The following is a 17,687-nucleotide window of genomic DNA, read 5'->3' as shown; positions in this document are numbered from 1 at the left end:
GATTTGAGTGTTCCATCGTCATTAGGCGGCCCTGAACGTTACAATTAACCATCAGTTTTGCGTCGGATTCGAAAATCTAGACTCACAGGAGAACGACCATAAGGTGCCATAGACAGCAATAGACCCTTGAAGACAAGTCGGCTGGAGGTCGATGTATTGAATCGCGATGCCATTAGAGTGTTCCTCGTCATTAGGAGGCCCTGAACGTTACAATTAACTATCAGTTTTGCATCCGATTCGAAAATCTAGACTCACAGGAGACGGACCATAAGGTGCCCGAGGCAGCAATACCCCCTTGGAGACAAGTCGGCTGGAGGACGATGTATTGAATCGCGGCTCAATTTGAGTGTTCCATCGTCATTAGGAGGCCCTGAACGTTGCAATTAACCATCAGTTCTGCGTCGGATTCGAAAATCTAGACTCACAGGCAGCTATAGGCCCTTGGAGACAAGTCAGCTGGAGGACGATGTATTGAATCGCGATTCCATTTGAGTGTTCCATCGTGATTCGGACTCCATGAACGTTACAATTAATTATCAGTTTTGCATCTGATTCGAAAATCTAGACTCACTAGAGACGGACCATTAGGTGCACGATGCAGCAATATCCCCTTGGAGACCAGTCGGCTGGAGGACGATGTATTGAATCGCGATGCAATTTGAGATTTCCATCGTCATTAAGAGGCCCTGAACGTTACAATTTACATCAGTTATGCGTCTGATTCGAAAATCTAGACTCAATGGAGACGGACGATAAGGTGCACGAGGCAGCAATATCCCCTTGGAGACAAGTCGGTTGGAGTACGATGTATTGAATCTGGACGGAATGTGAGCGTTCCATCGTCATTAGGAGGCCCTGAACGTTACAATTAACTATTAGTTTTGCGTCGGAATCGAAAATGTAGACTCACAGGAGAACGACCATAAGGTGCCACAGGCAGCAATATCCCCTTGGAGAGAAGTCGGCTGGAGGACGATGTATTGAATCGCGACGCAATTTGAGTGTTCCATCGTCATTAGGATGCCCTGAACGTTACAATTAACCATCATTTTGCGTCGGATTCGAAAATGTAGACTCACAGGAGAAGGAGAATAAGGTGCCCGAGGCAGCAATATCCCCTTGGAGGCAAGTCGGCTGGAGGACGATGTATTGAATCGCGATGCAATTTGAGATTTCCATCGTCATTAAGAGGCTCTGAACGTTACAATTAACTATCAGTTTTGCGTCGGATTCGAAAATCTAGACTCACTGTAAACGGACCATAAGGTGCCCGAGGCACCAATATCCCCTCGGAGACAAGTCGGCTGGAGGACGATTTATTGAATCGCGACGCGATTTGAGTGTTCCATCGTCATTAGGCGGCCCTGAACGTTACAATTAACCATCAGTTTTGCGTCGGATTCGAAAATCTAGACTCACAGGAGAACGACCATAAGGTGCCATAGACAGCAATATACCCTTGAAGACAAGTCGGCTGGAGGACGATGTATTGAATCGCGATGCAATTTGAGTTTTCCATCGTGATTACATGGCGCTGAACGTTACAATTAACTATCAGTTTTGCGTCCGATTCGAAAATCTAGACTCACTGAAGAACGACCATAAGGTGCCCGAGGCAGCAATACACCCTTGGAGACAAGTAAGCTGGAGGACGATGTATTGAATCGCGATGCCATTTGAGTGTTCGATCATCATTAGGAGGCCCGGAACGTTACAATTAACCATCAGTTTTTCGTCGGATTCGAAAATCTAGACTCATAGGTGACGGAAAATAAGGTGCCCGATGCAGCAATATCCCCTTGGAGACAAGTCGGCTGGAGGACGATGTATTGAATCGCGATGCAATTTGAGTGTACCATCGTCATTAGGAGGCCCTTGACGTTACAATCAACTATCTGTTTTGCGTCCGATTCTAAAATCTAGACTCACAGGAGACGGACCATAAGGTGCCCGAGGCAGCAATATAGCCTTGGAGACAAGTCGGCTGGAGGACGATGTATTGAATCGCGGCTCAATTTGAGTGTTCCATCGTCATTAGGAGGCCCTGAACGTTGCAATTAACCATCAGTTCTGCGTCGGATTCGAAAATCTAGACTCACAGGCAGCTATAGGCCCTTGGAGACAAGTCAGCTGGAGGACGATGTATTGAATCGCGATTCCATTTGAGTGTTCCATCGTGATTCGGACTCCATGAACGTTACAATTAATTATCAGTTTTGCATCTGATTCGAAAATCTAGACTCACTAGAGACGGACCATTAGGTGCACGATGCAGCAATATCCCCTTGGAGACCAGTCGGCTGGAGGACGATGTATTGAATCGCGATGCAATTTGAGATTTCCATCGTCATTAAGAGGCCCTGAACGTTACAATTTACATCAGTTATGCGTCTGATTCGAAAATCTAGACTCAATGGAGACGGACGATAAGGTGCACGAGGCAGCAATATCCCCTTGGAGACAAGTCGGTTGGAGTACGATGTATTGAATCTGGACGGAATGTGAGCGTTCCATCGTCATTAGGAGGCCCTGAACGTTACAATTAACTATTAGTTTTGCGTCGGAATCGAAAATGTAGACTCACAGGAGAACGACCATAAGGTGCCACAGGCAGCAATATCCCCTTGGAGAGAAGTCGGCTGGAGGACGATGTATTGAATCGCGACGCAATTTGAGTGTTCCATCGTCATTAGGATGCCCTGAACGTTACAATTAACCATCATTTTGCGTCGGATTCGAAAATGTAGACTCACAGGAGAAGGAGAATAAGGTGCCCGAGGCAGCAATATCCCCTTGGAGGCAAGTCGGCTGGAGGACGATGTATTGAATCGCGATGCAATTTGAGATTTCCATCGTCATTAAGAGGCTCTGAACGTTACAATTAACTATCAGTTTTGCGTCGGATTCGAAAATCTAGACTCACTGTAAACGGACCATAAGGTGCCCGAGGCACCAATATCCCCTCGGAGACAAGTCGGCTGGAGGACGATTTATTGAATCGCGACGCGATTTGAGTGTTCCATCGTCATTAGGCGGCCCTGAACGTTACAATTAACCATCAGTTTTGCGTCGGATTCGAAAATCTAGACTCACAGGAGAACGACCATAAGGTGCCATAGACAGCAATATACCCTTGAAGACAAGTCGGCTGGAGGACGATGTATTGAATCGCGATGCAATTTGAGTTTTCCATCGTGATTACATGGCGCTGAACGTTACAATTAACTATCAGTTTTGCGTCCGATTCGAAAATCTAGACTCACAGAAGAACGACCATAAGGTGCCCGAGGCAGCAATACACCCTTGGAGACAAGTAAGCTGGAGGACGATGTATTGAATCGCGATGCCATTTGAGTGTTCGATCATCATTAGGAGGCCCGGAACGTTACAATTAACCATCAGTTTTTCGTCGGATTCGAAAATCTAGACTCATAGGTGACGGAAAATAAGGTGCCCGATGCAGCAATATCCCCTTGGAGACAAGTCGGCTGGAGGACGATGTATTGAATCGCGATGCAATTTGAGTGTACCATCGTCATTAGGAGGCCCTTGACGTTACAATCAACTATCTGTTTTGCGTCCGATTCTAAAATCTAGACTCACAGGAGACGGACCATAAGGTGCCCGAGGCAGCAATATAGCCTTGGAGACAAGTCGGCTGGAGGACGATTTATTGAATCGCGACGCAATTTGAGTGTTCCATCGTCATTAGGAGGCCCTGAACGTTACAATTAACCATCAGTTTTGCATCGGATTCGAAAATCTAGACTCACAGGAGATTGACCATAAGGTGCCCGAGGCAGCAATATCCCCTTGGAGACAAGTCGGCTGGAGGACGATGTATTGAATCGCGATTCCATTTGAGTGTTCCATCGTGATTTGGACTCCATGAACGTTACAATTAATTATCAGTTTTGCATCTGATTCGAAAATATAGACTCACTGGAGACGGACCATTAGGTGCACGATGCAGCAATATCCCCTTGGAGACCAGTCGGCTGGAGGACGATGTATTGAATCGCGATGCAATTTGTGATTTCCATCGTCATTAAGATGCCCTGAACGTTACAATTAACATCAGTTATGCGTCTGATTCGAAAATCTAGACTCAATGGAAACGGACGATAAGGTGCACGAGCCAGCAATATCCCCTTGGAGACAAGTCGGTTGGAGTACGATGTATTGAATCTGGACGGAATGTGAGCGTTCCATCGTCATTAGGAGGCCCTGAACGTTACAATTAACTATTAGTTTTGCGTCGGAATCGAAAATGTAGACTCACAGGAGAACGACCATAAGGTGCCACAGGCAGCAATAGATCCTTGGAGACAAGTCGGCTGGTGGACGATGTATTGAATCGCGATGCCATTTGAGTGTTCCATCGTGATTAGGAAGCCATGAACGTTACAATTAACTATCAGTTTTGCATCCGATTCGAAAATCTAGACTCACAGGAGACGGACCATAAGGTGCCCGAGGCAACAATATCCCCTTGGAGAAAAGTCGGCTGGAGGACGATGGATTGAATCGCGACGCAATTTGAGTGTTGCATCGTCATTAGGATGCCCTGAACGTTACAATTAACCATCAGTTTTGCGTCGGATTCGAAAATGTAGACTCACAGGAGAAGGACAATAAGGTGCCCGAGGCAGCAATATCCCCTTGGAGGCAAGTCGGCTGGAGGACGATGTATTGAATCGCGATGCAATTTGAGATATCCATTGTCATTAAGAGGCTCTGAACGTTACAATTAACATCAGTTTTGCGTCCGATTCGAAAATCTAGACTCACAGGAGACGGTCCATACGGTGCCCGAGGCAGCAATACCCCCTTGGAGACACGGTGACTGGAGGACGGTGTATTGAATCGCGATGCAATTTGAGATTTCCATCGTCATTAAGAGGCCCTGAACGTTACAATTAACATCAGTTTTGCGTCCGATTCGAAAATCCTGACTCACAGGAGACGGACCATAAGGTGCCCGAGGCAGCAATATCCCCTTGGAGACAAGTCGGTTGGGGGACGTTGTATTGAATCTGGACGTAATGTGAGCGTTCCATCGTCATTAGGAGGCCCTGAACGTTAAAATTAACTATCAGTTTTGCGTCGGATTCGAAAATGTTGACTCACAGGAGAACGACCATCAGGTGCCACAGGCAGCAATAGACCCTTGGAGACAAGTCGGCTGGAGGACGATGTATTGAATCACGATGCCATTTGAGTGTTCCATCGTGATTAGGAAGCCATGAACGTTACAATTAACTATCAGTTTTGCATCAGATTCGAAAATCTAGACTCACAGGAGACGGACCATAAGGTGCCCGAGGCAGCAATATCCCCTTGGAGACAAGTCGGCTGGATGACGATGTATTGAATCGCGAAGCAATTTGAGTGTTCGATCGTCATTAGGCGGCCCTGAACGGTACAATTAACTATCAGTTTTGCGTCGGATTCGAAAATCTAGACTCACTGTAAACGGACCATAAGGTGCCCGAGGCACCAATATCCCCTCGGAGACAAGTCGGCTGGAAGACGATTTATTGAATCGCGACGCGATTTGAGTGTTCCATCGTCATTAGGCGGCCCTGAACGTTACAATTAACCATCAGTTTTGCGTCGGATTCGAAAATCTAGACTCACAGGAGAACGACCATAAGGTGCCATAGACAGCAATAGACCCTTGATGACAAGTCGGCTGGAGGACGATGTATTGAATCGCGATGCAATTTGAGTTTTCCATCGTGATTACATGGCCCTGAACGTTACAATTAACTATCAGTTTTGCGTCCGATTCGAAAATCTATACTCACTGGAGACGGACCATAAGGTGCACGATGGAGCAATGTCGCCTTGGAGACCAGTCGGCTGGAGGACGATGTATTGAATCACGAGGCAATTTGCGTTTTCCATCGTCATTAGGAGGCCCTGAACGTTACAATTAACTATCAGTTTTGCGTCCGATTCCAAAATCTAGACACACAGGAGACAGGCCATATGGTGCCCGAGGCAGCAATATCCCCTTGGAGACAAGTCGGCTGGTGGAGGATGTATTGAATCGCGACGCTATTTGAGTGTTCCATCGTCATTAGGATGTCCTGAACTTTGCAATTAACCATCAGTTTTGCGTCGGATTCGAAAATCTAGACTCACAGGAGACAGACCATAAGGTGCCCAAGGCAGCAATATCCCCTTGGAGACATGTCGGCTGGCGGAGGATGTATTGAATCGCGATGCAATTTGAGATTTCCATCGTCATTAAGAGGCCCTGAACGTTACAATTAACATCAACTTTGCGTCCGATTCGAAAATCTAGACTCACACGAGACGGACCATAAGGTGCCCGGGGCAGCAATATCCCCTTGGAGACAAATCGGCCGGAGGACGATGTATTGAATCTGGCCGGAATGTGAGCGTTCCATCGTCATTAGGAGGCCCTGAACGTTACAATTAACTATCAGTTTTGCGTCGGATTCGAAAATCTAGACTTACAGGAGAACGACCATAAGGTGCCACGGGCAACAATAGACCCTTGGAGACAAGTCGGCTGGAGGACGATGCATTGAATCGCGATGCCATTAGAGTGTTCCTCGTCATTAGGAGGCCCTGAACGTTACAATTAACCATCAGTTTTGCGTCGGATTCGAAAATCTAGACTCACAGGAGAACGACCATAAGGTGACACAGGCAGCAATATCCCCTTGGAGACAAATCGGCTGGAGGACGATGTATTGAATCGCGATGCAATTTGAGATTTCCATCGACATTAGGAGGCCCTGAACGTTACCATTAACTATCAGTTTTGCGTCGGATTCGAAAATGTAGACTCACAGGAGAACGACCATAAGGTGCCACAGGCAGCGATATCCCCTTGGAGACAAGTCGGCTGGAGGACGATGTATTGAATCGCGATGCCATTTGAGTGTTCCATCGTCATTAGGTGGCCCTGACCGTTACAATTAACTATCAGTTTTGCGTCGGATTCGAAAATCTAGACTCACAGGAGAACGACCATAAGGTGCACGATGGAGCAATGTCGCCTTGGAGACCAGTCGGCTGGAGGACGATGTATTGAATCACGAGGCAATTTGAGTATTCCATCGTCATTAGGAGGCCCTGAACGTTACAATTAACTATCAGTTTTGCGTCCGATTCCAAAATCTAGACACACAGGAGACAGGCCATATGGTGCCCGAGGTAGCAATATCCCCTTGGAGACAAGTCGGCTGGTGGAGGATGTATTGAATCGCGACGCAATTTGAGTGTTCCATCGTCATTAGGATGTCCTGAACTTTACAATTAACCAACAGTTTTGCGTCGGATTCGAAAATCTAGACTCACAGGAGACAGACCATAAGGTGCCCAAGGCAGCAATATCCCCTTGGAGACATGTCGGCTGGAGGAGGATGTATTGATTGGCGATGCAATTTGAGATTTCCATCGTCATTAAGAGGCCCTGAACGTTACAATTAACATCAACTTTGCGTCCTATTCGAAAATCTAGACTCACACGAGACGGACCATAAGGTGCCCGAGACAGCAATATCCCCTTGGAGACAAGTTGGCTGGAGGACGATGTATTGAATCGCGACTCAATTTGAGTGTTCCATCGTCATTAGGAGGCCCTGAACGTTACAATTAACCATAAGTTTTGCGTCGGATTCGAAAATCTAGACTCACAGGAGACGGACCATAAGGTGCCCGAGACAGCAATATCCCCTTGGAGACAAGTCGGTTGGAGGACGATGTATTGAATCGCGACTCAATTTGAGTGTTCCATCGTCATTAGGAGGCCCTGAACGTTACAATTAACATCAACTTTGCGTCCGATTCGAAAATCTAGACTCACACGAGACGGACCATAAGGTGCCCGGGGCAGCAATATCCCCTTGGAGACAAATCGGCCGGAGGACGATGTATTGAATCTGGCCGGATGTGAGCGTTCCATCGTCATTAGGAGGCCCTGAACGTTACAATTAACTATCAGTTTTTCGTCGGATTCGAAAATCTAGACTTACAGGAGAACGACCATAAGGTGCCACGGGCAGCAATAGACCCTTGGAGACAAGTCGGCTGGAGGACGATGTATTGAATCGCGATGCCATTAGAGTGTTCCTCGTCATTAGGAGGCCCTGAACGTTACAATTAACTATCAGTTTTGCATCCGATTCGAAAATCTAGACTCACAGGAGACGGACCATAAGGTGCCCGAGACAGCAATATCCCCTTGGAGACAAGTCGGCTGGAGGACGATGTATTGAATCGCGACTCAATTTGAGTGTTCCATCGTCATTAGGAGGCCCTGAACGTTACAATTAACCATCAGTTTTGCGTCGGATTCGAAAATCTAGACTCACAGGAGAACGACCATAAGGTGCCACAGGCAGCTATAAGCCCTTGCAGACAAGTCAGCTGGAGTACGATGTAGTGAATCGCGATTCCATTTGAGTGTTCCATCGTGATTAGGACTCCATGAACGTTACAATTAATTATAAGATTTGCATCTGATTCGAAAATCTAGACTCACAGGAGACGGACCATAAGGTGCCCCCAGGCAGCAATATCCCCTTGGAGACAAGTCGGCTGGAGGACGACGTATTGAATCGCGATGCCATTTGAGTGTTCCATCGTCATTAGGTGGCCCTGACCGTTACAATTAACAATAAGTTTTGCGTCAGATTCGAAAATCTAGACTCTCAGTAAACGGACCATAAGGTGCCCGATGCAGCAATATCCCCTCGGAGACAAGTCGGCTGGAGGACGATTTATTGAATCGCGACGCTATTTGAGTGTTTCATCGTCATTAGGCGGCCCTGAACGTTACAATTAACCATCAGTTTTGCGTCGGATTCGAAAATCTAGACTCACAGGAGACGGACCATAAGGTGCCCGAGGCAGCAATATCTCCTTGGAGACAAGTCGGCTGGAAGACAATTTAGTGAATCGCGACGCAATTTGAGTGTTCCATCGTCATTAGGAGGCCCTGAACGTTACAATTAACCATCAGTTTTGCGTCGGATTCGAAAATCTAGACTCACAGGAGACGGACCATTAGGTGCCCGCGGCAGCAATATCCCCTTGGAGACAAGTCGGCTGGAGGACGATGTATTGAATCGCGACGCAATTTGTGTGTTCCATCGTCATTAGGATGCCGTGAACGTTACAATTAACCATCAGTTTTGCATCGGATTCGAAAATCTAGACTCACAGGAGAACGACCATAAGGTGCACGATGGAGCAATGTCGCCTTGGAGACCAGTCGGCTGGAGGACGATGTATTGAATCGCGACTCAATTTGAGTGTTCCATCGTCATTAGGAGGCCCTGAACGTTACAATTAACCATAAGTTTTGCGTCGGATTCGAAAATCTAGACTCACAGGAGACGGACCATTAGGTGCCCGCGGCAGCAATATCCCCTTGGAGACAAGTCGGCTGGAGGACGATGTATTGAATCGCGACGCAATTTGTGTGTTCCATCGTCATTAGGATGCCGTGAACGTTACAATTAACCATCAGTTTTGCATCGGATTCGAAAATCTAGACTCACAGGAGAACGACCATAAGGTGCCACAGGCAGCTATAAGCCCTTGCAGACAAGTCAGCTGGAGTACGATGTAGTGAATCGCGATTCCATTTGAGTGTTCCATCGTGATTAGGACTCCATGAACGTTACAATTAATTATAAGATTTGCATCTGATTCGAAAATCTAGACTCACAGGAGACGGACCATAAGGTGCCCCCAGGCAGCAATATCCCCTTGGAGACAAGTCGGCTGGAGGACGACGTATTGAATCGCGATGCCATTTGAGTGTTCCATCGTCATTAGGTGGCCCTGACCGTTACAATTAACAATAAGTTTTGCGTCAGATTTGAAAATCTAGACTCTCAGTAAACGGACCATAAGGTGCCCGATGCAGCAATATCCCCTCGGAGACAAGACGGCTGGAGGACGATTTATTGAATCGCGACGCGATTTGAGTGTTTCATCGTCATTAGGCGGCCCTGAACGTTACAATTAACCATCAGTTTTGCGTCGGATTCGAAAATCTAGACTCACAGGAGACGGACCATAAGGTGCCCGAGGCAGCAATATCTCCTTGGAGACAAGTCGGCTGGAAGACAATATAGTGAATCGCGACGCAATTTGAGTGTTCCATCGTCATTAGGAGGCCCTGAACGTTACAATTAACCATCAGTTTTGCGTCGGATTCGAAAATCTAGACTCACAGGAGACGGACCATTAGGTGCCCGCGGCAGCAATATCCCCTTGGAGACAAGTCGGCTGGAGGACGATGTATTGAATCGCGACGCAATTTGTGTGTTCCATCGTCATTAGGATGCCGTGAACGTTACAATTAACCATCAGTTTTGCATCGGATTCGAAAATCTAGACTCACAGGAGACTGACCATAAGGTGCCCAAGGCAGCAATATCCCCTTGGAGACAAGTCGGCTGGAGGACGATGTATTGAATCGCGATGCAATTTGAGTTTTAAATCGTCATTAGGAGGCCCGGAACGTTACAAATAACTATCAGTTTTGCGTACCATTCGAAAATCTCGACTCACAGGAAAACGACCAAAAGGTGCCATAGGCAGCAATACACCCTTGGAGACAAGTAGGCTGGATGACGATGTATAGAATCGCGTTGCAATTTGGGTTTTCCATCGTCATTAGGAGGCCCTGAACGTTACAATTAACTATCAGTTTTGCGTGCGATTCGAAAAGCTAGACTCACTGGAGACGGACCATAAGGTGCACGATGCAGCAATATCCGCTTCAGACCAGTCGGCTGGAGGACATTGTATTGAATCGCGAGACAATTTGAATTTTCCATCGTAATTAGGAGGCCCTGAACGTTACAATTAACTATCAGTTTTGCGTCCGATTCCAAAATCTAGACTCACAGGAGCCAGGCCATAAGGTGCCCGAGGCAGCAATATTCCCTTGGAGACAAGTCGGCTGGTATAGGATGTATTGAATCGCGACGCTATTTGAGTGTTCCATCGTCATTAGGATGTCTTAAACGTTACAATTAACCACCAGTTTTGCGTCGGATTCGAGATTCTAGACTTTCAGGAGAACGACCATAAGGTGCCACGGGCAGCAATAGACCATTGGAGACAAGTCGGCTGGAGGACGATGTATTGAATCGCGATGCCATTAGAGTGTTCCTCGTCATTAGGAGGCCCTGAACGTTACAATTAACTATCAGTTTTGCATCCGATTCGAAAATCTAGACTCACAGGAGACGGACCATAAGGTGCCCGAGACAGCAATATCCCCTTGGAGACAAGTCGGTTGGAGGACGATGTATTGAATCGCGACTCAATTTGAGTGTTCCATCGTCATTAGGAGGCCCTGAACGTTACAATTAACCATGAGTTTTGCGTCGGATTCGAAAATCTAGACTCACAGGAGAACGACGATAAGGTGCCATAGGCAGCAATAGACCCTTGAAGACAAGTCGGCTGGAGGACGATGTATTGAATCGCGATGCAATTTGAGTTTTCCATCGTGATTACAAGGCCCCGAACGTTACAATTAACTATCATTTTTGCGTCCAATTCGAATATCTAGACTCATAGGAGAACGACCATAAGGTGCCAGAGGCAGCAATACACCCTTGGAAACAAGTAAGCTGGAGGCCGATGTATTGAATCGCGATGTCATTTGAGTGTTCGATCATCATTAGGAGGCCCGGAACGTTACAATTAACCATCAGTTTTTCGTCGGATTCGAAATTCTAGACTCATAGGTGACGGACCATAAGGTGCCCGATGCAGCAATATCCCCTTGGAGACAAGTCGGCTGGAGGACGATGTATTGAATCGCGATGCAATTTGAGTGTACCATCGTCATTAGGAGGCCCTGGACGTTACAATCAACTATCAGTTTTGAGTCCGATTCTAAAATCTAGACTCACAGGAGACGGACCATAAGGTGCCCGAGGCAGCAATATAGCCTTGGAGACAAGTCGGCCGGAGGACGATTTATTGAATCGCGACGCAATTTGAGTGTTCCATCGTCATTAGGAGGCCCTGAACGTTACAATTAACCATCAGTTTTGCATCAGATTCGAAAATCTAGACTCACAGGAGATTGACCATAAGGTGCCCGAGGCAGCAATATCCCCTTGGAGACAAGTCGGCTGGAGGACGATGTATTGAATCGCGACTCGATTTGAATGTTCCATCGTCATTAGGAGGCCCTGAACGTTTCAATTAACTATCAGTTTTGCGTCCGATTCGAAAATCTAGACTCACTGGAGACGGAACATAAGGTGCACGATGGAGCAATGTCGCCTTGGAGACAAGTCGGCTGGTGGAGGATGTATTGAATCGCGACGCTATTTGAGTGTTCCATCGTCATTAGGATGTCCTGAACTTTACTATTAACCATCAGATTTGCGTCGGATTCGAAAATCTAGACTCACAGGAGACGGACCATAAGGTGCCCCCAGGCAGCAATATCCCCTTGGAGACAAGACGGCTGGAGGACGATGTATTGAATCGCGACGCAATTTGAATGTTCCATCGTCATTAGGATGCCCTAAACGTTACAATTAACCATCAGTTTTGCGTCGGATTCGATAATCTAGACTCACAGGAGACGGACCATAAGGTGCCCGAGGCAGCAATATCCCCTTGGAGACAAGTCGGCTGGAGGACGATGTATTGAATCGCGATGCAATTTGAGATTTCCATCGTCATTAGGAGGCCCTGAACGTTACCATTAACTATCAGTTTTGCGTGGGATTCGAAAATGTAGACTCACAGGAGAACGACTATAAGGTGCCAGAGGCAGCAATATCCCCTTGGAGACAAGTCGGCTGGAGGACGATGTATTGAATCGCGATGCCATTTGAGTGTTCCATCGTCATTAGGAGGCCCTGAACGTTACAATTAACCATCAGTTTTGCGTCGGATTCGAAAATCTAGACTTACCGGAGAACGACCATAAGGTGCAACGGGCAGCAATAGACCCTTGGAGACAAGTCGGCTGGAGGACGATGTATTGAATCGCGATGCCATTAGAGTGTTCCTCGTCATTAGGAGGCCCTGAACGTTACAATTAACCATCAGTTTTGCGTCGGATTCGAAAATCTAGACTCACAGGAGACGGACCATAAGGTGCCCGAGGCAGCAATATCTCCTTGGAGACAAGTCGGCTGGAAGACAATTTAGTGAATCGCGACGCAATTTGAGTGTTCCATCGTCATTAGGAGGCCCTGAACGTTACAATTAACCATCAGTTTTGCGTCGGATTCGAAAATCTAGACTCACAGGAGACGGACCATTAGGTGCCCGCGGCAGCAATATCCCCTTGGAGACAAGTCGGCTGGAGGACGATGTATTGAATCGCGACGCAATTTGTGTGTTCCATCGTCATTAGGATGCCGTGAACGTTACAATTAACCATCAGTTTTGCATCGGATTCGAAAATCTAGACTCACAGGAGACTGACCATAAGGTGCCCAAGGCAGCAATATCCCCTTGGAGACAAGTCGGCTGGAGGACGATGTATTGAATCGCGATGCAATTTGAGTTTTAAATCGTCATTAGGAGGCCCGGAACGTTACAAATAACTATCAGTTTTGCGTACCATTCGAAAATCTCGACTCACAGGAAAACGACCAAAAGGTGCCATAGGCAGCAATACACCCTTGGAGACAAGTAGGCTGGATGACGATGTATAGAATCGCGTTGCAATTTGGGTTTTCCATCGTCATTAGGAGGCCCTGAACGTTACAATTAACTATCAGTTTTGCGTGCGATTCGAAAAGCTAGACTCACTGGAGACGGACCATAAGGTGCACGATGCAGCAATATCCGCTTCAGACCAGTCGGCTGGAGGACATTGTATTGAATCGCGAGACAATTTGAATTTTCCATCGTAATTAGGAGGCCCTGAACGTTACAATTAACTATCAGTTTTGCGTCCGATTCCAAAATCTAGACTCACAGGAGCCAGGCCATAAGGTGCCCGAGGCAGCAATATTCCCTTGGAGACAAGTCGGCTGGTATAGGATGTATTGAATCGCGACGCTATTTGAGTGTTCCATCGTCATTAGGATGTCTTAAACGTTACAATTAACCACCAGTTTTGCGTCGGATTCGAGATTCTAGACTTTCAGGAGAACGACCATAAGGTGCCACGGGCAGCAATAGACCATTGGAGACAAGTCGGCTGGAGGACGATGTATTGAATCGCGATGCCATTAGAGTGTTCCTCGTCATTAGGAGGCCCTGAACGTTACAATTAACTATCAGTTTTGCATCCGATTCGAAAATCTAGACTCACAGGAGACGGACCATAAGGTGCCCGAGACAGCAATATCCCCTTGGAGACAAGTCGGTTGGAGGACGATGTATTGAATCGCGACTCAATTTGAGTGTTCCATCGTCATTAGGAGGCCCTGAACGTTACAATTAACCATGAGTTTTGCGTCGGATTCGAAAATCTAGACTCACAGGAGAACGACGATAAGGTGCCATAGGCAGCAATAGACCCTTGAAGACAAGTCGGCTGGAGGACGATGTATTGAATCGCGATGCAATTTGAGTTTTCCATCGTGATTACAAGGCCCCGAACGTTACAATTAACTATCATTTTTGCGTCCAATTCGAATATCTAGACTCATAGGAGAACGACCATAAGGTGCCAGAGGCAGCAATACACCCTTGGAAACAAGTAAGCTGGAGGCCGATGTATTGAATCGCGATGTCATTTGAGTGTTCGATCATCATTAGGAGGCCCGGAACGTTACAATTAACCATCAGTTTTTCGTCGGATTCGAAATTCTAGACTCATAGGTGACGGACCATAAGGTGCCCGATGCAGCAATATCCCCTTGGAGACAAGTCGGCTGGAGGACGATGTATTGAATCGCGATGCAATTTGAGTGTACCATCGTCATTAGGAGGCCCTGGACGTTACAATCAACTATCAGTTTTGAGTCCGATTCTAAAATCTAGACTCACAGGAGACGGACCATAAGGTGCCCGAGGCAGCAATATAGCCTTGGAGACAAGTCGGCCGGAGGACGATTTATTGAATCGCGACGCAATTTGAGTGTTCCATCGTCATTAGGAGGCCCTGAACGTTACAATTAACCATCAGTTTTGCATCAGATTCGAAAATCTAGACTCACAGGAGATTGACCATAAGGTGCCCGAGGCAGCAATATCCCCTTGGAGACAAGTCGGCTGGAGGACGATGTATTGAATCGCGACTCGATTTGAATGTTCCATCGTCATTAGGAGGCCCTGAACGTTTCAATTAACTATCAGTTTTGCGTCCGATTCGAAAATCTAGACTCACTGGAGACGGAACATAAGGTGCACGATGGAGCAATGTCGCCTTGGAGACAAGTCGGCTGGTGGAGGATGTATTGAATCGCGACGCTATTTGAGTGTTCCATCGTCATTAGGATGTCCTGAACTTTACTATTAACCATCAGATTTGCGTCGGATTCGAAAATCTAGACTCACAGGAGACGGACCATAAGGTGCCCCCAGGCAGCAATATCCCCTTGGAGACAAGACGGCTGGAGGACGATGTATTGAATCGCGACGCAATTTGAATGTTCCATCGTCATTAGGATGCCCTAAACGTTACAATTAACCATCAGTTTTGCGTCGGATTCGATAATCTAGACTCACAGGAGACGGACCATAAGGTGCCCGAGGCAGCAATATCCCCTTGGAGACAAGTCGGCTGGAGGACGATGTATTGAATCGCGATGCAATTTGAGATTTCCATCGTCATTAGGAGGCCCTGAACGTTACCATTAACTATCAGTTTTGCGTGGGATTCGAAAATGTAGACTCACAGGAGAACGACTATAAGGTGCCAGAGGCAGCAATATCCCCTTGGAGACAAGTCGGCTGGAGGACGATGTATTGAATCGCGATGCCATTTGAGTGTTCCATCGTCATTAGGAGGCCCTGAACGTTACAATTAACCATCAGTTTTGCGTCGGATTCGAAAATCTAGACTTACCGGAGAACGACCATAAGGTGCCACGGGCAGCAATAGACCCTTGGAGACAAGTCGGCTGGAGGACGATGTATTGAATCGCGATGCCATTAGAGTGTTCCTCGTCATTAGGAGGCCCTGAACGTTACAATTAACCATCAGTTTTGCGTCGGATTCGAAAATCTAGACTCACAGGAGACGGACCATTAGGTGCCCGCGGCAGCAATATCCCCTTGGAGACAAGTCGGCTGCAGGACGATGTATTGAATCGCGACTCAATGTGAGTGTCCCATCGTCATTAGGATGCCCTGAACGTTACAATTAACTATCAGTTTTGAATCCGATTCGAAAATCTAGACTCACAGGAGACGGACCATAAGGTGCCCGAGACAGCAATATCCCCTTGGAGACAAGTCGGCTGGAGGACGATGTATTGAATCGCGACTCAATTTGAGTGTTCCATCGTCATTAGGAGGCCCTAAACGTTACAATTAACCATCAGTTTTGCATCGGATTCGAAAATCTAGACTCACAGGAGATTGACCATAAGGTGCCCGAGGCAGCAATATCCCCTTGGAGTCAAGTCGGCTGGAGGACGATGTATTGAATCGCGATGCAATTTGAGTTTTCCAACGTCATTAAGAGGCCCTGAACGCTACAATTAACTATCAGTTTTGCGTCCGATTCGAAAATCTATACTCACTGGAGACGGACCATAAGGTGCACGATGGAGCAATGTCGCCTTGGAGACCAGTCGGCTGGAGGACGATGTATTGAATCACGAGGCAATTTGAGTTTTCCATCGTCATTAGGAGGCCCTGAACGTTACAATTAACTATCAGTTTTGCGTCCGATTCCAAAATCTAGACACACAGGAGACAGGCCATATGGTGCCCGAGGCAGCAATATCCCCTTGGAGACAAGTCGGCTGGTGGAGGATGTATTGAATCGCGACGCTATTTGAGTGTTCCATCGTCATTAGGAGGCCCTGAACGTTACAATTAACATCAACTTTGCGTCCGATTCGAAAATCTAGACTCACACGAGACGGACCATAAGGTGCCCGGGGCAGCAATATCCCCTTGGAGACAAATCGGCCGGAGGACGATGTATTGAATCTGGCCGGAGGTGAGCGTTCCATCGTCATTAGGAGGCCCTGAACGTTACAATTAACTATCAGTTTTTCGTCGGATTCGAAAATCTAGACTTACAGGAGAACGACCATAAGGTGCCACGGGCAGCAATAGACCCTTGGAGACAAGTCGGCTGGAGGACGATGTATTGAATCGCGATGCCATTAGAGTGTTCCTCGTCATTAGGAGGCCCTGAACGTTACAATTAACCATCAGTTTTGCGTCGGATTCGAAAATCTAGACTCACAGGAGACGGACCATTAGGTGCCCGCGGCAGCAATATCCCCTTGGAGACAAGTCGGCTGGAGGACGATGTATTGAATCGCGACTCAATTTGAGTGTTCCATCGTCATTAGGAGGCCCTGAACGTTACAATTAACTATCAGTTTTCCGTCGGATTCGAAAATCTAGACTTACAGGAGAACGACCATAAGGTGCCACGGGCAGCAATAGACCCTTGGAGACAAGTCGGCTGGAGGACGATGTATTGAATCGCGATGCCATTAGAGTGTTCCTCGTCATTAGGAGGCCCTGAACGTTACAAGTAACCATCAGTTTTGCGACGGATTCGAAAA

Source organism: Schistocerca cancellata, chromosome 7 (assembly GCF_023864275.1).
Source record: "Schistocerca cancellata isolate TAMUIC-IGC-003103 chromosome 7, iqSchCanc2.1, whole genome shotgun sequence".
NCBI classification, from domain to species: Eukaryota; Metazoa; Arthropoda; class Insecta; order Orthoptera; family Acrididae; genus Schistocerca; species Schistocerca cancellata.
Note: the sequence above shows the minus strand (reverse complement) of the source record.